The sequence below is a fragment of the Palaemon carinicauda genome, chromosome 1, assembly GCF_036898095.1.
Source record: "Palaemon carinicauda isolate YSFRI2023 chromosome 1, ASM3689809v2, whole genome shotgun sequence".
Taxonomy (NCBI): Eukaryota; Metazoa; Arthropoda; class Malacostraca; order Decapoda; family Palaemonidae; genus Palaemon; species Palaemon carinicauda.
This window is the reverse complement of record NC_090725.1, coordinates 69,935,072-69,957,681: the sequence shown is the minus strand read 5'-3', so window position 1 is coordinate 69,957,681 and position 22,610 is coordinate 69,935,072. Positions and strand designations below refer to the sequence as shown.

General features: G+C 42.0%; 1 long non-coding RNA gene across 2 annotated transcripts in view; it reads right to left on the bottom strand.

Annotated features, from left to right (window-relative positions):
• Positions 1-20,767, bottom strand: part of LOC137642403 (uncharacterized) — a 28,295-nt gene extending 7,528 nt beyond the window's left edge. For both annotated transcript variants that reach the window (XR_011044771.1, XR_011044772.1), the window contains exons 1-2: positions 20,396-20,767; positions 5,603-5,739 (exon numbers count right to left, since the gene is read on the bottom strand). This is a non-coding gene — a long non-coding RNA (uncharacterized lncRNA). The remainder of the gene's footprint in view (positions 1-5,602; positions 5,740-20,395) is intronic.
• Between the last annotated feature and the right edge of the window lie 1,843 nt (positions 20,768-22,610).

Below are 22,610 nucleotides of genomic sequence, written 5' to 3'. Positions count from 1 at the left end.
ATAAGATGTGCTTTGGTTAAGTAATCAAAGTCTAATGTGAACTTGTAAGAGTATACCATGAAATTATTTCCGCTTTCTTTAAAGCGTGACACACAAAATAAATAACACACACGCTATCGTATTAATAAATAGATGTACAGCTTTTCAGATACCAACTATTTATGGTTTGTTTTCTAATTAATGTGATGATTGAGTAATTCAAAATATCGCCATCTTGACGGCTCTTGAAAGCATAAAGAAAATCTAAACACGAATAGCACAAAGTATCACCAAATATTAACGCGAATTCCAAGGAAAATATCTCATATACATAATCCCACGTTTCCCTGCCTGCATAACACTTGGCTGTTTTAACTATTATTATATAGCAGCAACCACTTGGAAATGCTGAATTCATATGTTAATGAACCTACATTTTCAGTAATAAAACTACACTCAATACGGCCAAAACATATTATCTCCAACACTCAATCTGTTGTTGCGCACATAAAGTCACCAAGAATTAAATTTTTCAGTTATCAACCATAAATTTTCAAGGTTCTCTTAATTCTTTGCAAAATATCAAAATGTTTAGAAAAATACGATAGCAACCTCAATAGTCTTTAGCAAAATTCAAAGATAGAGTTCAGAAACCATACACAAGTAACCTCACGAGACCAGATCAGTCCCTTTTCTAGGGTGACGGACCGACGTTATCACTGTTGCGACACAGGCAGAATGTAGATCCGATGAATTACTCATAGGATACCAATTTGAACATTTATAAACAAATTAAAATGTAATGCAAAACCTTTGTACTCTTCAATTTTAAAGATAGGTTCTGTCGCTCAAATCGAACCACATTTCCAATAAAAACATTGGGTGACCCCTTTGTTAAATAAGTTCTGTCACTCAAATTGAACCACATTCCTTAAACATGGGATGACCTACATTGAATGACCATAACAAATTGTTTATGAGGATTAGATACACTAATTTTCCTATAAATGCTTTGGTAACTTTGTTACTCGGTACATCAAAGACTAATACTGTATAGATTAGATGATGGAATGAGGACCATATTGTTTAATGCACCAACTTGTACAAACACAGCTATTAAGTTAGACTAAAACTTTAAATATATTGAACAGCAAAGCTGTTAAACCCACAATAAATTCATATTGTTATACGAGTGAAAAATTTAGATTTAAGAGTACAGTAACTTTATGGGAAATTGCCCCATTAAAACTGCATTCCATAATTCAAAAGTAATTTGTATTTTTCTTAACTATAAAAACTTGGGTTCTTTAATAGGTTTATGCTTTCAGCGAAGCTGGATACGGCTGAATAAAATTTAATGAGGCGGTGGCAGTTACCTGGAGGGTGGCGTGTAAGGCCCGCCAACCCAATAGACCACTGAGCTCCCACTTTGACCCTAAATTTAGGCCTTTCGGGGTTCTTGAGGCAGGAAGTGTAGCTTAAAGAACTCAAGGTTTGTAAACAGGTACTGTAGTTAGAAAAAAATAAAAATTACCCTAAAAATTTATGATTCGTTCTTACAAGAATTTAATAAACCTTTGTCCTTTAATTGGAGGGAGGAAGTCCCTATAACTGCTTAGCTTACTTTCTGGGGCTTTGTCCAAGCACTTTGGTCCTCTAAAAAGATGGAAGTTAGGAGTTATGACTCCCATCAATCTCCTAACGACATGGGCATGAACTCCAAACGACATGAGCATAAAGATGAGGCAAGTGTTAAGCTTGGTCACTACCAGGGAATGGTAGACAGACAAGGAAGAAGCTATATCTGCTTGGAAGATATGTTGTCTGAATGTGTGTTCATTTATGAGAAATGGGTTTGCTTACATGTGAGCAATGAATTCCTTCCCTTTGTCTGGGAGAATGGAGGAGGTACTAATAAACAAAATTTATTTGTTAAGAAAAGTTGCTCGATCATGTGGCTTCCTCCGTTTAGTGTCAGATTCATCAAATGAAGGAGTGACTTTGTCACCACAAGCAAAGGGAAGAAAAATAAGGGCTACTTGATCTTATCTATCATTGTAGATGACTTATATTCCGACCACTATGGTTGGTTCAATTGAGAGGAACAAGGATCATTTGACTATCAAGCAAAAGGGCAACTCCCATGCGAGTGCGAGTGTCCAAGAGATCGCTTAACAAAGGAACATTTCAAGTAGATCACTGTCAAGTCATGAGATTGGCTGCAAGCAACTGCTTCTGTAAAATCAGGATGAAATCTTACCCTCGCTAGGGTGGGAGTTGGCCGTGCATGTCCGTCTATGAGTAACCAGCTACCTCAAGCGGATAAAAGCATTACAGAAAACCTCCCAAGCTGATTGCTGTCAAGCAAACGATCGGTTGCAAGCAACTATTTCCAATAGACAAGATTGAGTCTGTGTGTTAAGTCGGGTTACTGACCAATAAACACAGAAAAATTTCCTCTATAGAAGGTATATGTACCCCTCAATTTTATGGCAGGAATCCCATGTTTTAGGTATCCTCGGGGAGGCCAAAGACTGGGGAGCAACCTGGATGGTTTGTTGCACCCGAACTCCATCAGTTAACATCGATAAATAATTGTAAATGAGACCTCCTCCTTCCTGGTGATAGGTATAGCTAAGAAAAGAGGTAGATGCTTCCCGATCGAATTAACTGGAATAAGCTCCAATTGTAAATGAGACCTCCTCCTTCCTGGTGATAGGTATAGCTAAAAAAAGAGGTAGATGCTTCCCGATCAAATTAACTGGAATAAGCTCCAATTGTAAATGAGACCTCCTCCTTCCTGGTGATAGGTATAGCTAAGAAAAGAGGTAGATGCTTCCCGATCGAATTAACTGGAATAAGCTCCAATAGTAAATGAGACCTCCTCCTTCCTGGTGATAGGTATAGCTAAGACAAGAGGTAGATGCTTCCCGATCGAATTAACTGGAATAAGCTCCAATTGTTCCCTCTCAAGGGAACAGACTCGCTTTGTATAGTTTTGAAGTACAAGTACTTTTGATACTTACATGTATGATCCATAGATATTAGGGAGGGCTTGACTGGGATGGAGGAGGAGCCCACTTGAGAGCAGACTTCCTATGTCTGGGGTTCATGGAAAGGCAGTGGTTCTTGTAGAACCTGACTTTTCTCAGGAGATACAACATTGGCTGATAGAGAGAGCTAATGATGCATTGGAACAAGATTCTAATTTGTCTGGATCCAGGCATCAATTGGCTTAACCCAAGATTGTCCTTTACATACAAAGGAACATCAGTAGGTTCTGCATGATGGTAACTTGCCCTTGCTACTCTTCACGAGCGTACATCCATGTGCCCACGTGGCTAGCACATGCAACTGGTGAAACGAACAGCCTTCGTTGGCAGTAGTAGCTCACCAGCTCACATGTGAATGTGTCAAATCACAAATGTCCTGCCTTAGGGTAAGTGATCGTACATTAGCTTAAGCATCGTGAACGCATTTGTGTTTGTCAATGTGCAACATAATTGCTCAAAAGGAGTTGATCGTTCACGAGCAGTAGCATCATGAACATGTTCGCAAGCATGCATGCACCCACGAGAAGCTCATGCAGCTGGCAAAGAGAGAGTGTGTTGAAACTCACCTGTAAGCAAACACTTCTGCCATCACTTGTGAACGTAAGAGCAAGCTGATTCTATCCCGTTAAGAGTAGAGGCTTGGGCCAATAACCACGAACGGTTATATTTCATGAGACTCGTTGTACCCTGAGGCATGGTGGGCTGAGGCAGAGATAGAAAGGGGTCAGACGCCAAGACCATGTGTGTGCTCCAAAGAGCTCTCTATCCCATAGGAAGAAGATGTCTGAGGCAATAAATCCCAAGAATTATGTCTCAAGAATGGTCGTACACCAGGAGAATGATGGCGAGAGGCGGTTAATGTAACCAGTCCGTAGGCATTACCATGAGGGTGCTTCAAAGAGCTCTCTATCCAGTAAGGAGTGGAGATCTGTGACAATAACCCAGCAAGGTTATGTCTCATGAGACTTGTTGTGCACTGGTGAGTTGATGGTGAGAGGCGTCTGTGCGTTCACTTGCAAAAGCTGCACGAGATGAAGCATGAACTCTCATCAGCGCTCCTGCAGGAGGTTGGCGAGTAGCCTTGCATGCTCCTTCAGGAGGATGCACAAGCTCGGGTGGTGGCAAGCAAGGCTCAGAAAGCTTTCCTGCGTGCAGACGCACAGAAGAAAAGGAAGGCTCTTCCCCGTAAGGGAAGGAAGCCCGAAGTGGAGGTCGCGAATGGCCTAGCTTCACAAACCTCAGAGAGCTTTGTTGTGCCTGTAGTGAAAGGTGTTGGTCACAGGCATCACCATCTGCAGGAATAATTCTGAAAGGGTGTAGATCATGAGACTTTTTGTGCACTAGGGGTACGATGGGAGAGGTGGCGACCACAAGCGGTCAGCATAAATCACCATCTAGGTGCTCCAAAGAGCAAATAGGCCTACTCCAAAGAGCTGGAAAGAGACATTGATGAATCAAGCATTTGTTTCCAAAACCACAATGAGGGCTGACCACACAGGTGAGGAGGGCCTTGCTCGTGAACAAGAAAGGTGCACAACCCTGGGTGGAGAAGCTGATGCTTCTTATGCTGTAAGACCTCAACGCGTTGAGTCAACTCATGTTGAGGGTGCGCCACGTAATCAGCAAGCATAGAAGTGTGACAGTGGTCAGCTTCTGGGTCATATCGAAAGGATCACCTAACAGGTAGTGACTGGTAGTCTGCAACTGCTCATGTTTATGCATTGGATCTGCATGAACAAATGGAAGAGCCGCAGATATGAAGGGTGCTGAAACTAAGTTCACAAGAAGCTCTGGAGGGTCACCCAGAATCTTGGATGGGAAGACCATGAATAACCCCTGGGAAGGCAGCTGTGCCCTCCGACTGTTCCCTTAACTGTAGCATCTCCAAAGGCTGTTCTTTAAAGGGGAGACCCAAAAGCCATAAAGAAGGAAAGAGTTGCACATGCGGCAACGAGAGAGTGTTCCCCAGTATAGGGGAAGTGACTGTTTCTGCACCTAAGAGTTGTCCAGGGTTCAGTCGATCACCACTCTTACCCATTCGTCCATCGGAAGAGAACTAACAAGCAGAGAAAACGCGGAGGGAATGAGACACCGAAGTAAGAAGTTGGGAGTACTTCTCCCGTCATCTACTGAACTGCTCTCACTGGAAGGATCACTGACTACACCCTGAAAAAGTAAATAACCATTGATGTAAATAGACAATTTTATGTAAAGAGCTGACAAGGGGAGAGACATGCACCACGTCTTCACTCTACAGAGCCAAAAGCAAAAGTGACCTCATATAACCCACTACATCCCACTAATTAGCGGCACACTGTTATACTAGTTTCAGCTTTGTCCAAAGTATTATATCCATAGTAAAGATCAAAAGAGTTTGTATTAGGTGGAACACAGGGACTTTAGCAAACATAACCACACACACATTACCTATGCTATGACTCCAGGTCTTTCTCTTTACTTACCAATGGGTTTCAAATGCCTGGAATAGCCTGTCTGATCCTAAAACTGTTTCACATGCAAACTTATAATAAAAACATTGGCTCATGTAACAAATAGCAATTTCTCCTTACCAAAAATTAAGAGGTCGAAGCCTGATGTCTTTCAGTAGCTACGGGACTATTTATTGGAGTCCATTTTCTACTATTAGGTGAAGGTATAATGCAGTTGCTTCCTGCATGAAGTTGTGGAACTGCTCGTGCTTCTTGTTCTGTTGAATTAATATATTTGTATAAATGTAACAGTCAAATATAAAAAAAAATTGTATAAAATTGACATTAAAGATACTTTTCACCTGGTGAATGAACATATATAGAGGGGATTAAAACATGACTCTTTTACTCCTAAACAGAGAACATATCTCCCACCATATCTAATCATAACCAATTACCAACTCCAGCTTGAAAAAATGTATAAATTAAATCCCCATGTGAAATCATTAAGAAGTATTTGGTCTCCTGCTCTATGCCACCATACATCTACATACCAGACAAGGGTCTTCCTCAATTATATTTTTACTCCTAACCTTTGATTTATTCACTGAAATGCTAATGGCAGGCCCCAGAAAAGGCGCTTAGATAGCAAGTAGGAAAAATATTTGGTTCATGTATTTGGCTATAAATTAAAGTATCATATATTTACCCTTCCATTCTATATTTACTGCACTAAGTAAAAGCTCAACTATGACAATGTAGGGTAGGTTAGGGTATTGTAGGGAAGGGGAGGCAAGGTAAGCTAAGGTAAGGTTTATGTTATGTTGTTAGGGTAGGGTAGGGTAGGGTAGGTTAGGGTAGCATAGATAAGGGTAACTAAAGGTAGGTATAGGGTATAGTAAGGATAGGTATGGTAAGAGTAGGTAAGCACAGGTATGAGGTATAGTAAGAGTTAGTTAAGTAAAAGTAGGGTAGGGTAGGGTAGGGTAGGGTAGGGCAGGGTAGGGTAGGGCAGGGCAGGGTAAGGTAAGGTAAGGTAAGGTAAGGTAGGGTAGGGTAAGGTAATGTAAGGGTAGGGTAAGGTAATGTAAGGGTAGGTTAGGGTAAGGTAAGGGTAGGGTAAGGGAAGGGAAGGGAAGGGTAAGGTAGGGTAGGGTAATGTAAGGGTAGGGTAATGTAATGTAAGGGTAGAGTAAGGTTAGTGAAGGGTAGGGTAAGGTTAGTGAAGGGTAGGGTAAGGTAGGCTAGGGTAGGGTAAGGGTGGGTTAGCTAAGTTAAGGTTAGGTGAGGTACGGTAAGGATAGGATAGCTAAGGTAAGGGTGTAAGGTATGATAAGCAAGGGTAGGGTAAGCAAGGGTAGGGTAAGTTTGGGTAGGGTAAGGTTAAGTTTGGGTAGGGTAAGGGTAAGGTAAGAGCAGGTAAGGTATGAGTAGGTAAGAGAGTAGGTAAGGTGAAGGCAGGCAAGGTAAGAGTAGGTAAGGTCAGGACAGGCAAAGTATGTATATGTAAATTATGTGTGGGTAAAGTATGGTTAGGAAAGTTAAGATTAGATAAAGTATAGGTATGAAAGGTAAGGGTAGGTAATGTGAGAGTCGTTAAGGTTAGATGAGGTAAGGTAGGGTAAGATGAGGTAAGGTAGTATGAGGTAAGGTAAGATTAGAGAACCATGACTTATGAACGTCACCTGTGTGTGACACTGTGAACGTTGTAGAGCACACCCCTCGCTTGTAGCTCGTTTGTACATTGTTTACATGCCAAATACAAATGGAAATCGTTCCTATTTATGTACAAACGATCCGAGGGAGAAGTCATTGTTAAAAGACATTATTGTAAGTGATGCAACGAGCTGAGTGATAATGTGGTGACTAGTGCCAGCCTAGGGTAAACTAAACGTGGCCATAACAAAAGTGAATGGACTTGAATCTAATGCAACCGGGAATTGTCAAGAACAGTGTTGCTGTGTATTAAAGTTAAGTCTGTTACTAGATCTACCTGATTGTGTCCCCCTACACCACGATATGAACAAACCCGCAAACCTGTGGAGAACGTGAATACAGCAAAAAGGACTCAAAAGGTCAGTAGTGTCCAAATGGTTTACAGTGATTAAAGTGATTCACTCTGTCAGTAATTCCCTAGTAGGTAATTCACAGTGATAAGCAGCAAAATGGCCGCACAAAGCATTGGTTGCCCAGTGCCTGGATGCACCTATCGAACCGAGGCATCCACAGAGCCCATCATTACCGCAGCGCTCCTGAACGCACACACGACGACTCATGCCCAGGGCCCAGTAGCTCAATACCACCCGCCAAGCACCAAGGTTGAAAAACTTAAGCGCCCAACGATATCAGCGGCCGGCACGAGTGGGGAGTGGGACTATTTCCTAACTCGTTGGGGCGAATACCGCAAGGGAACCGGGCTCCAAGGGGATGATGTTGTGGTACAGCTCCTTGAATGTTATGAGGAGAGTCTACGCAAGGACATCACCAGCGCCGCGGGGAGGAGCCTGGTAGGCGAATCGGAGGATGCGGTGCTTAGTGCGATAAAAGCCCTCGCGGTGCGCGGGGAGAACGCAATGGTGGCGCGGGCGGCTCTCTCAAACATGCGACAGGGCCGCGAGGAACCAATACGGGCATTTCACGCCCGCGTGAAGGCCCAAGCAAACACGTGCAAATACGTCAGGAGGTGCATATGTGGACTAAACGTAAACTTTGCGGACGACGTGATCAAAGATGTGCTTGCACGAGGTATCGCTGACCAGGACATCCAGCTGGATCTACTTAGCGACCAGCGGCAGGAGATGTTCCTGGAGGAAACGATCAGGTTCATCGAAGCGAAAGTCTGGTAAGCAGTCTGCGTCCCGATTGCTGGACACCCACAGTCATGGCGCGGAGGCTGTCACCAGCTCCTATCGCCGCATCAAGCGCCAAAACGCAGTAAACAGGGGTGATGCACGTCAGACGGATGCAAGTGACGGTGGCAGACAAGCTGTTTGCGGGTACTGTGGTGAGAAGGGCCATGGCAAGAATGCGCCCTGGCGAATCAGGAAGACTGAGTGCCCGGCTTACAGTAGAAAGTGCCACAAATGTAATCGCGATAACCACATAGAGCGAATGTGCCGGAGTAAATTGGCGGCTGAATCTGCCAACGCAGACGCATGCGACGAACAGACGGCAGCATTCGTAGAGTTGTGTGCCATGTCAGATATCCAAACGATCGACGGTGAACAGTTGCTAGCACTAGATCACCACCTGTATGACAACATGTGCGACAGATGGCTCAGGCGGAACTCCCAACCGCAGCCGTTCATAAACCTCCGACTCAGCATCCATGCAGGGGATTACCTCGCCCTGGGATTCAGACCGGTCAAGCGCGCAAGACCTGCAACACTCCCTGCCATGGCCGACACCGGTTGCCAGAGTTGTCTGGTCGGGGTTAACGTTATCGAGAAGATGGGCCTGACGACCGCGGACCTGCTCCCGGTCTCGATGAGAATGAAGGCTGTGAATAAACAAGATATCCGTATCTTAGGGACAGCCATCGTCCGATTCTGCGGAACACACGCCGGAGATCCGCAAACCGAATCTCGGCAAATAGTGTATGTCACGGATTCGACCGACAGTGTGTTCTTGTCACGCAGCGCCTGCGTCGATCTTGGCATAATCTCCAAAGATTTCCCCACACTGGGTGAGATGTCGTGCAGTGCGGCAACCACAGACAATTGTACACCGCAAAATGATACATGTGACAATGGCGTGACATCTCAATGCAATTGTCCTCGGCGCACGGCGCCCCCACCTAAACCTACGTCTATCCCCATGCCGGCCACAGAAGGTAACAGGGAGGCCATTCAACAATACAGTGAACCCTCGTTTATCGCGGTAGATAGGTTCCAGACGCGGGCGCGATAGGTGAAAATCCGCGAAGTAGTGACAGCATATTTACCTATTTATTTAACATGTATATTCGGACTTTTAAAACCTTCCCTTGTACGTAGTACTGTTAACAAACCACCCTTTAATGTACAGAACACTTAATGCATGTACTACAGCACCCTAAACTAAAACAGGCACAAATATTAAAGGCGATTTTATATCATGTGTTTCCTAAACACCTAAAAAGCACAATAAAAAATGGCAACCAATGTTTTGTTTACGTTCATCTCTGATCATAATGAAGAAACAAACTCATTTAGCGTACACATATATGTACGTATAGGTTAGTTTTTGCATCGATTATATTGATTATACAGTACTGTATGTTGATTTTTTTATTACCAATGTTTTAGTTTACGTATTTTTCTTAGGACTTCCAAATGAAATCTTTTTCTTTATGACGCCGCCTGAAACGACGGCGTGTACGCTCAGTAAACAACCACGCTCAGAACAAACAAGGCATTTAACGCGCATGATGATAGTGATAAATAATGATACAGTACATACAGTATTTACAGTAAAAGCATTTACAAAATATGTTACCTTACAAATATAAATTATACAGTACTTGTACGTAGCAAAGCAGGAAAACAATTTGAGAGAGAGAGAGAGAGAGAGAGAGAGAGAGAGAGAGAGAGAGAGAGAGAGAGAGAGAGAGAGAGAGAGAGAGAGAGAGAGATTGGTTTACGTACGTAAATGTAAATTTTAAACAAAAAAAATATGATAGGTTACAACATGTAGACTTTTAAAACCTTCCCTTTAACTTAATGCATACAGTACGTACATTACTAAACTATAAAACAGGTTAAAGTAAAAAATAAAGATTGTTACTGTACTCACCACGAAAGAAGTTCAAGAAAAACTTGAATGACGATGGCGATGAATTTGCTGCACAGTAGAAATGATGATGATGAAGCTGATGATGTGTTCTACTGTGCAGTCAATGATAGTATTTTACGTCTCTTCAGACGGAGGTGTCTTTTCCTGGGACACCTCTTCAACTTCTTCAATTTCTTCCGAAGGCGTACTAGCAGGAGGAACTGGCTCTTTTTTGCGAGGCTGGAAGAACATTGTGATCGGAAGTTGTTGCCGCTGCTTCTTTTTTCGATCCAAGAGCATCCTGTAGGGAGTCATGATGTCATCGACCTTATTTGAGAATTGCATCGAGCGAACCATATCCTCGTCCCACTCTTGTAACATTTCTTTCGCCTCCTTCATATGGTTGCAGAACTTGGCAAGCCGTTCTAATGTTAAGCCCGTTTCTTCGACATTTTCTTGGGTCTCTTCCTGGGTACCCTCACTCTCTTCCTCACTTGCCGATTTCGTCAGGTCTTCGAGGTCTGCGTCAGTTAGGGGCTGGGAATGGCAGTCCAACAACTCGTCGACGTCTTCAGTCGTCATGTCGCCAAACCCGTCACCTCCAATTATGGCAGCCAACTGCACAGATTTCCGTATTGCAGAGTGTTGGATTTCCGACGGAGTAAATCCCTTGTCGTCGTAAACAATATCGGGCCACAGCTTCTTCCAGCTCGCATTTACGGTTGCAGGTTTCATCTCTTGAAGTGCCTTTTGAATATTCTGCAGGCACGTGGCTATGGTGTACTGCCGCCAGTACGCCTTCAAGTTGAAGTCTTCATCCTCGTCATCTTGGGCAGCATCCACACACGCAACGAGGTCCGCCAAGGTATTCTTCGTGTAGAGGGCCTTGAACGCCCTGATAACCCCCTGGTCCATTGGTTGAATTAATGACGTGGTGTTGGGTGGCAGGAACTCAACCTGAACGCCCTCACGCGACAGGTCAGTTGCGTGTCCACCAGCGTTATCCATAAGGAGAAAGGATCTTGAATGGCAAGCCCTTCTCTAAGAGATATTCATGGACTTGCGGGATGAAACACAGGTGGAACCAGTTGGAGGTCAGCATCTTCGTAATCCATGCTTTTTGATTATGCATCCAGTACACGGGAAGGAGATTCTTATTTTTATTTTTCAAAGCGCGAGGATTTTTCGACTTATAAATAAGCCCCGGCTTTAACAAAAATCCAGCAGCATTGCCACACATCACGAGGGTAACGCGATCCTTGAATGCCTTAAAGCCAGAGGCTTTGGCTTCCTCTTTGAACAGGAAAGTTCGCGACGGCATTCTCTTCCAAAACAAGCCGGTTTCATCCATATTAAAGACTTGTTCCGGCTTGTATCCACCTTCAGCGATAATGTTCTTGAAAGTCTGGTTCACGTAAGTTTCAGCAGCGGCAGTGTCAGCGGAAGCAGACTCCCCATGCAGGGAAACGCTTTTCAGGGCGAAGCGTTTCTGAAACTTCGCGAACCATCCTTTGCTTGCGGAAAAACGTTTTTGAGGCTGGGAATCAGTGGATGTCCCTGGTTGAGGATCATCTGCATCATCATCATCTTCAGCATGGTTGCCGTCGTCGTCTTTAGGTTCCTTTGCAGCAAAATTCTCATATAAGCTCAAAGCCTTTGTTTGGATGGTGTTTGTATCCAACGCTATATTCTTCTTCCGGCAGTCGGCAATCCACACAGCTAAAGCACCTTCCATGCGTACGATCATTTTATTACGCGTTGTAACGACTCGCTTCGCTGATCTGCTAAAGGTGATTGCAGCAGTCTTTCTAATGTTCGCCTCGTCCTTCTTGATGTAGCGAACGGTGGATTCGTTGATGCCAAAATGGCGGCCGGCGGCCGCGTAACTTCTACCATCTTTTAACATGTCGAGAAGCGTAACTTTCTCAGCTATCGTCATCATCCTTCAGTGGCGTTTAGGCTCACTACCAGCCTTACTAGAAGCAGAACGCTTGGGAGGCATTGTAACAGAAAGTTCAACAAAAAGTTCAACTTAAAACAGTCGCACACAGCACAGATTAAACTTCACAAACTTAAGAACGTCTACTCAGCAATACGCGGAAAGAGAAAGTGAACGATGCAGCCCCGCGAGAACTTTGATGCTGCGGGTAGAAGATGCGGGCAAAACACCAATCACAGGCTAGATAACAAAACTTGAGTTTTGATTCGTCATCTATCAGCGCTTGAACCAATCACAACCCGTCTTACAGTACTATGGCGCGTTGGTTACTCATAGAAGATGCCCCCGCACATACTGAACGTACGTAGATTAAGTACAATACCGTAATAATAATAAATAATGATAATAATACTGTACAGTAATAATAATAATAATAATGATTAATAATAATAACAATAATAATTTTATTAACAACAACAACAGTAATAATAATAATAATAATAAAAATTTACGTACGCTATTTTACGCCCCTCTCTCTCTCTCTCTCTCTCTCTCTCTCTCTCTCTCTCTCTCTCTCTCTCTCTCTCTCTCTCGTACGCTTACAGTATTCGAAATGTGATTTTTGCAACAAAGAATATTATTGGATGCAGTACTGTACTACGTACGTATACATACAAAAGATTCATGGAAAAGAAGCACATCCATTACAGTACACACCATTCTAATATGGTATGACTGCATCTGATTTGCGTTTCATGTTCGATTTACTGTAATTTTACTACGTACTAAATTATCGTATGATCACATTCTCTTTTCGTGTTTTATTTCTTTCTGTGCTGAATTATATATCATATGTAATGCAATGAACAATCAGTAAGAGCAGATATTACTAATTACAGTATTAATGGAATTACAGGTAACAAAATATCGTATTTGGTTGTCTTCAGATTTCGCGGTATTTTCGAATTTTCCGGAAAATCCGCGATATGTATATATATATGGGTTATGGGAAAACCCCGCGAAGTGGTGAATCCGCGATTGTCGAACCGCGAAGTAGCGAGGGTTCACTGTACCTGAAGGAACTTTATGCCTCCAGCACATTCAACACGTGCGTCCACCAGCCCCTCCCCATGATGGCGGGCCCACCGATGCGCTTGATGGTTGACTCAGATGCTAAGCCCGTTGCCCATCACACCCCCATTCCAGTAGCGTTACACTGGCAAGAAACCGTGAAAGCAGGTCTGGACCAAGACGTCAAAATGGGAGTTATCGAGCCAGTGCCCGTAGGAGAGCCGGTGACATGGTGCCACAGAATGGTAGTCTGTGCCAAGAAGACGGGGAAGCCTAGAAGGACGGTAGACCTTCAGGCTCTCAATGCTCATGCCACTCGTGAAACACACCACACCCAATCGCCCTTTCATCAGGACCGTTGTGTCCCACCAGGGAAACTAAAAACAGTGTTCGATGCCTGGAATGGATACCACAGTGTACCACTGCACAAGGAGGACCGCCACATGACCACCTTTATCACACCCTGGGGCAGATATCGATACTGTGTCGCCCCACAAGGCTATGCCGCGTCAGGCGATGGCTACTCAAGGCGATATGATGAGATAGTATCCGACGTCCGTGACATGACGAAATGCGTTGATGACACATTACTGTGGGCTGACACTATTGAGGAAAGCTTCTACCAGGCAGTCACTTGGCTCGACGTCTGCGGGAGACACGGCATCACCCTCAATCCCGACAAATTTTTGTTTGGCTGTCGCGAGGTAGAATTCGCCGGCTTCACCATCTCAATGGACAGTGTGCGCCCTTGTGCGAAATACCTGCAGGCAATATCAGACTTTCCACGCCCGAAGAACATTACTGACGCTCGATTGTGGTTTGGCCTAGTAAACCAAGTGTCTTATGCTTTCAGTATGGCTGAGCGCATGCTCCCATTCCGCGAGCTACTGAACCCCGCCAAAGCATTTACGTGGACTGACGATCTTGAAAGCGCATTCCAAGCATCTAAAGAGGCCATTGTAGATGAAATTACCAACGGGGTGCACATCTTCGACAAAACCAAGCCGACATGCCTTGCGACCGATTGGTCTAAAGAAGGCATCGGGTTCTGGCTATTCCAAAAACATTGCCAATGCCCAACAGACAAGCCATTCTGCTGCCGCGAAGGTTGGAAGGTGACCCTAGTCGGGAGTCGTTTCACGCACCCAGCCGAATCCAGGTATGCCGCGATAGAGGGGGAAGCCCTGGCGGTAGCCGATGCCCTTGACAAATAACGCTACTTTGTCCTCGGCTGCTCAAACCTGGTCATTGCGGTAGATCACAAGCCATTATTAAAGGTGTTGGGGAACCGATCCCTGGATGACATCCCGAATCCCCGACTGCGCAACCTAAAGGAGAAGACATTGCGCTACCGCTTCCGCATCGTATACGTGCCAGGGATGCGCAACAAAGCAGCTGATGCCATTTCACGTCATCCGAGAGGCGACACCAACCCAGAAAAACTGTATCTCCCTGACGACAATGCATCAGTCTGCGACCACTCCATACCGTCGGTCCACCACGATATCCTTGCCGGCATACGCATGAGGGACTGTGACACATGCACGATTGAAGAGCCTGCATACCTCACAGGCCTAGATTCCCTTCCAGCGGTCACCTGGGACCGTGTACGGGAATCTACAGCAAGCGATCCTGCCCTTCACGCGCTCACAGAGCTCATCGAACATGGGTTCCCGACATCAAAAGATGACATGCCACAACACCTCCGTGCGTACTACCACCTACGGAACGAGCTCATCACCTTCGACGGTGTCGCATTGTTCAAAGATCGTGTTATCATCCCGACGTGCTTGCGCCAGGGTGTCCTATCCGCATTACATTCGGCACATCAGGGTGTTTCCATGATGACTGCTCGTGCAGAGGCATCAGTGTACTGGCCAGGCATTACCACAGACATACAGGCGACTAGAGATAACTGTGAGGATTGCCACCGCATGGCCCCCTCCCAACCATCCGCCCCCAATACCCCACCCGTCTTGCCTGTTTACCCATTCCAGTCAATGTGTGCCGACTACTTCACTCACAAGGGCGCCCACTACCTGGTAATTGTGGACCGATACTCGAACTGGCCACTTATATCAAAGTCTACCAGTGGTGCCAAAGGACTAATTGACAACCTGCGCCGTGCATTCGTCACGTACGGAATTCCTGAGGATCTTGGAAGCGATGGTGGGCCAGAATTCACGGCAACCGAAACACGTGGGTTTTTGAGAGACTGGGGTGTCCACCACCGACTGTCATCAGTAGCATTTCCACACAGCAATTGCCGAGCGGAAATCGGAGTGAAAACGATGAAGCGCCTGATTACTAACAACATGGGGACAAATGGAGACCTAGACACAGATGCCGTTCAGAAAGCAGTCCTCCAGTACAGGAACACTCCAGACCCGGACACAAGAATCTCCCCAGCCATGTGCGTCTTCGGTCACCCGATCCGCGATCTCATCCCTATCCTTCCTGGGAAGTACAACCCCCACACTACATGGCACGAAACCCTGACATCCAGGGAAGAAGCCCTACGCAAGCGCCATGTCCGCATGATGGACACTTGGTCACAACACACTTGCCGTCTGCCACCCCTACGGGTTGGTGACCGTGTTCGCATCCAGAATCAAACTGGCCCACATCCCACCAAATGGGAGAGGACCGGGACAGTCGTCGAGGTAAGGCAGTACGACCAGTACGTGGTAAAGGTTGATGGCTCGGGCCAAGTATCGCTGCGCAATCGGAAATTCCTGAGAAAGTTCACACCGGTTACGACCCCGACAGAGCCGCAAAATATAACCTATGGTGGCATACCCCTTCAACCACCTGCAAGCGCGGCCCCGACCAAGCCGAAGGAGACTAACCGACACGTATCAACACCGCCAGACCCGCCTGCTGACCAACCACAACTGCTGGCTGACCAACATTACCCAACATCAGTCAATCAACCTCCCCCACTCACGCCTGTAAAGCCGGCCAACCACACTCGCCAGCTTATACACACAACGCCGAACGACCAAACTCCACTGCCCCCACCAGCAACACCAAGTCGTGTCAGACCTTCAACGCCAGCCGCTCCACCCCAACTAGCAAATCCCATCCCACCAATTGGTCTCGCCGTGGGCCGGCCATCCAGGACTGTCAAAACGCCCAAATGGCATGAAGACTATGATTTTTCATCTCATGATTAACATGTCTATATCCAATGTCGTAGAATGCTCGATCGACCTGATATTATATCAGACATTGCATTACTTTCATCAGTGTAATTATTGCTTTGTGTAACTTGACTAGTTTGAAGAATGTTTGATCAACCTGTTATTAGACTAGATGTCATATTACCATCCTCATTACATTCATTTATCAGTATGATTTACAGAACTATCAGGCTGTTCAGTGAAGATTTTCCATTTTAAACTCAATGACCCAGTTAATTACTGTTCAAACTTAATCAGTCTCTTCCTAGCCGATCAAGACTTGGGAGGAGATAGAGAACCATGACTTATGAACGTCACCTGTGTGTGACACTGTGAGCGTTGTAGAGCACACCCCTCGCTTGTAGCTCGTTTGTACATTGTTTACATGCCAAATACAAATGGAAATCGTTCCTATTTAAAGATAAGGTAAGGATAGGTAAGGTAAAGTGAGGTTAGATAAAGTAAGGGTAGGTAAAGTAAGGGTAGGTAAAGTAAGGGTAGGTAAAGTGAGGTTAAGTAAAGTAAGGTTAGGTAAAGTGAGGTTAAGCAAGGTAAGGTAGTTAAGAAAAGGTTATGTAAGGTAAGAATGGGTATGATAGCGGCACCAAAGTGAGGTTAGGTAACTACAATATAAACAAGAGAGAGTATTTTGTAAATTTTATTTTTGTAATTATGCTCGGTGGATTTTGAGAAAGCGTTTGATAGCATTTCACGTAGTATGCTAAAAAAATATGAGGCACTATGGGATACCAGAAAAGATTGTAAACCTCATAATGGTTATGCATAGTGGAACTTGATGGTAGTCTTACAGATACATTTGAGGTCAAGACTGGAGTACTACAGGGTGGAATACTGTCCCCTCTGTTGTTTATTATGGTGATTGATTATGTTATGAACAAGGTAATGCAAGGAATGAATAATGGCATTCACTGTTAAGTGGATCAGAGATTATGTGATCTTGAATACGCAGATGATATAGTTCTAATTGTTTCTACAATGGTTGAAATACAGGAAATGATTGATAGGTTAGTAATGGAGAGGAGAAAGATTGGATTGGTGATCAACTCGAGAAAGACAGAGATCAAGCATATTACAGGGCAATGTAACAGTAACAAAACTACTTGTTCTTATAGAAAAAATTACGCTCTCTTCGAAAATGACACTCGTTCTCGTCGCAAATGAATAGTTTCAGAAATATATATCTATATCCTATGGTTATGGGGGACCCTCAGTGGGAACTCGTGGTTTTGGGTGGGGAAAACATACTGGGGAAATGATGTATAGCCGTAAAACAAGCATTTTCTTCTCTATACATTACCTTCTTGGATTTATAATAACCGGAGGAAAAGACAAAACAGTATAGCTGTATAAACTTTGGGGCGTCATTGCAAAGACTATTCCTCATGAAAAAATACAGTAACCAGTGCTGCCAATGCCTGATGTAGAACAAATGTTAGCATTCCATGCTAACATTAGCACACTCACGTACGTACGTTCGCACATACCAGTTTTCGATCTTCTGCGCAAAAACCCCGCCTCCCTACGCAGAAACTTTTCCCCCACCAATAAGATTTCTTCTTCCCTAACCGTGAAATGTAACTCTCCGTCTCTACCAGCTCTGTTCAAGTCTATTACATGATTACTTATGTAATAACCCCATATACATATTACTTTTGACCCTAGAATTACTCGTTTTATTATCCTATACCTTATAAAATCAACTCATTTTATATTCCCATTCAATATTATTTATCATACATCGCATTTTATCTTCCTATATTGGTTTTATTCCTTTTATTTCTTTGTCACAACCCAGATTTCACATAAATACTTGCTCTATACAAGTTTCCCTATCCAGTTCATTCATGTTTACCCTCTAGACTCCATTGTTTTCCCGTTAACCAATCACGATCCTATACGTATTCAAAGTTTACACAAGGGGGTTGTCAGTTAATATTTCCCTACCCCCTTCCTTTATCTCTTTAAATGGTCTATTCATACCCCTTCCACCAAATCCTTTTCGCTGGAAACCTTTGTCCTTGTAAGGTGTACGTCATTTCAAGTGAGATTTATTTTTTCGTATTTTGCCATGGAGGAAGTTATATAAACTTGTAACGGCTGCAGTACAGTATTCCATACCTAAACGCATTTGCTAAATTCCATGGTGATTTTTATGATTCTTCATCCAATGTTGATAATTTCCTTAAAGTACACGATATAATTCCTCACCGTTTACAGTGTCCCAAGTGCCGTTCCCTCCTATCTTACAAGAAAGACATTCACGTGTTGTATTGTAATACCGAAACCAAGATACCTAAAACCAAAAAGAAATGTCGGTGTCGTTATACCGTTACTTCTTATAAAGGTACATTTTTAGGAAAAAGTCGCCTATCCCCATGGAAGATATTTAAAGTTAAACCGTCAGTCTCACACTCCCGTGTCCCGCAAGTTTCGACGTCCCCTTCTTAAGTCATTCAACAAAAGTCATTATATGTGTTTTGTGACCTGTTAACTTCTAGGTTAGGTTAGGTGGGTTTGTTAGGTTCTGTACCCTTTTTGTACCTTTTTATATAGTGTAAAGTGTATAGGAACAATTCATTAAAATACACATGATAATATTACCGTAGCATTGCTACCGTTAGCAATACCTTTGTAACGTTGTTAACAGTGTATAATTGGTAACGTTCCTTATTTTAACATTCCTAGTATATACGAGAGTTTTGTGACCTGGGAACCCCTAGGTTAGGTTAGGTGGGTTTGTTAGGTTCTGTACCCTTTTTGTAATTTTTATATATTGTGTAACTGGTATTATTACCGTAACAGTCCCAGGCATCGTTGATAACACTGTGTATCATTGGTAAAGCTGCTAATGTTATCGTTCGCAGTACATTCGTGAGTGAAGTGACACCGTTGAACAAGTGCTTATATTTAAATATTTTAACAACACATATGACAACAGTGGTTATATTTAGCCATTTTAACAGAAAATATATGTTTTCCTGTAGAAAATAACGTGATTTAACCGTTTTTCACCTTCATTTCATATGTAATAACAGCAACCAATTTGTCAACTTAAAGTTAGTCGAATTGGTTGATCAGTTTGTTTGCGGTTGAAATGAAGGTCAAATTCGGTTAAATCACGTTATTTACTATAAGAAAACATATATTTTCTGTTAGAAATCACACCCTGTAATACAATACAACTTAACGAAGGAACCATCATTACCAGCAATGGATCACTAGTTACAGAATTCAAGGAGACATTAGGGAGGGCAGAGCAAGCAATAGCCAGGCTAAAACAGTTTAAAGGTCAAATCGACTACCAAATTACATCAAAATCCTAATATACATTTCACTTGTAAGATCGATATCAACTTGTGGGCACCAGTCGTGGTACAGCACTGTAACAGCTGATGTAAAATGTCTTGCCTTTGAAAATACGGTATTTTTGTAGTGAATTACACGAAAAGATAGCATTGAGAAGGATTTTGGGAATCAATGGCAGCAGCAATAATAAAGGCAGCAGCTATAACAAAGGCTGCGGGAGATTGCATATGAGAATTGGGTTGAACTGAGAGATGGTACAGGAAAGAGACATAAGACTTGAATTCACCGAGGAACTATGCATCCTATGGTTTCCAGAGCATTAAGATAATTTGGTTTGCTTTATTGCCTTATTAAATCCTATTTAAAAAAACGCCCAAGATACGCCCTACGCAAATCTGTACCGTTAAGTATACTCTAAGGGTAGGCCTAATCTAGCATGAAATTGAGGTAAAGTTGTATTGTATTACAGGGTACCATTTCGGTAAAGTTGTATTGTATTACAGGGTGTGATTTCTAACAGAAAATATAATCCTACTTCTTGGTCTTGAAAGAAATATAGGCCTACTTTAAGATACACTTCTATCAGGCTAATCTCACACCAAGAATAAAAGACAAACATTAACTGTAAAATAACTTGAATATCATGAAGTTATTGAGCATTACCTTCACAGTAAATGAAACAGAAGAAATTCACAGTACAGTTCAATATATATCGCCGTTCCTTGTTGACATGGAGGAGAAACAAATGACGTATGGGAGACATTTTTCTTCCAAAATCTCAGATTCTCTGGAACCTCTTTCTCAGTTGGAACTCACTTGGTGCAGTGTTGCCACTTGCCTGTAGGGTTAGTGTAAAAATTCCTAAAACTCATGATAAAAAAATCCCCATTTTCACAAATATATTTTCTTCTGGTCACGTAGGGTTTAGTAATATACTGCATATAAGTGCAAGATAACTAATTGCAACAATATAAATGTTTGTTTCTTCGTAGAAATTGGTACAGAATATCTCCATCAGACATCCAAAATCCCCAAATCTAGGGATAAATTCCCGTATCTGGCAACACTGACTTGGTGACTTCGAGAATCTCGAGAAAAAATATGATATAGTTTCGTATCTACGATTTGCTCCTGTAAATTATAAAATAATACTAATTTTTTTATAAACCATGGACAGTACAGTAAACGTGGAATTATATTTTATAACTTAATTATGAATAGTAACAAGAAAGTTGACTGACAATCGTTTCCTTATTCTGTTTAAGGACTGATTTTCTAGTCCTATAAATGGACTACATTATCTTATAATTAATTATAATTAATAAATAATGAATATTCAACACTAAAAAGTTATACATATAACTTAAAACATTAAATAAATCTAGATTTCTGCTAGCAGACGATTTTCTAATAAGGAAACAAAACTAGAGTTCATCCAATTGTTTTATATAACGCTAATTTTAAATATTTTGAAATGTGAGATGTTTATTTCCTTTTATGACTTATAGATGTTTATTTTCCATTTAAGGCTTTTAATTTAAGAAATTCATGGACACTGCGATGGTATGGACACCTACTGACAGAAAACTTAACTAATTATGCTAATAATAAAGATCAAATTAGTGAATTATGCAAAAGTATTTTGTGCAAGACGTGCTCAATATGATGAAGGAAATTTGCGACGTATATCATAGTAATTATGTACTTTCATTGGCATTCGTAATATACTGGATTTCTGGGATAGAAACTGGAAAAAATATATATTTTTTAAAACCTGCTAGCAACTTCTGGCTTTTCTAGATTAGTCATGAATATATCTATTGTTTAATGTTTAAAATAATTTTGTATTAAATATATATTTCATAAGAAATCACTAGATGAATAAAGTTTAGTTACAGTTTTTATACTTTTAATGCCGGACCTTCCTTCAAAATCAGATACTTCAAAGGTATTTTGTTTTCTTGTTTGGTAAAACGAGTAGCAGACCAGTTTCCATAACTGCCACGTGGCATAGAATGAAAATATAATATACACAGTAAATTAACCTTAAAGATGCAATGGAATTAAAATTTGATTTAACAAAATACTATCTAAAAATCGTGTGCTTTTATGTGTTCATTATTACATATGAACACAAAGCAAGAGACATAACTGAAAGACCTTCTTTATAAGCTCATATAACAGTAGAATGTCATTATAAAGACAATATATTCCTTCCAAAATGAATTGAATTAATCAATAATGCATATTCAACACTGGAAATATCTACTTTTAACCCAAAACGTAATAAAATATAGATTTTCTGTTGGCAGACGATTTTCTAACAGGGAAACCAAACTAAAATATTAAAATACTACAAAAGAAATCATCTGACTGCCTATTGTAACATTAAAACTGAATTCTTAAGATATTGGCTGTCTATTCTATTCAATGATTTTTCAGTATTTATATATTCTATTAGGGTTGTAATCCCAAGAAATTCATGGGCACTGCGATGGTATGGACACCTACTGACAGTAAAAGTAACTATTTGAGATACCTTTAACAATTATGCAAAGGTATTTTTGTGCAAAATGTGCTCATTATAATTAATTAAATTCAAAACGTATATGATGAATATTATATTCTCTTTAATTCTCTACCTTAATATGTTGAGTTCTTGAAATAGAAACTGGTAAAAATCTAAAATTATAAAAACTTTTGGCAACTTTTATTTTTTCTAGATAGTCAAAAATATCTCTATTGTTTAATGTTAAAAATAATTTCGTATTAAATTTACATTATATAAAAAATCACTAGATAAATAAAGTTTAAATCCAGTTTTTATACTTTTAATGCCACATTATTCTTCAAAATTAGTTAATTTAAAGGTATTTTG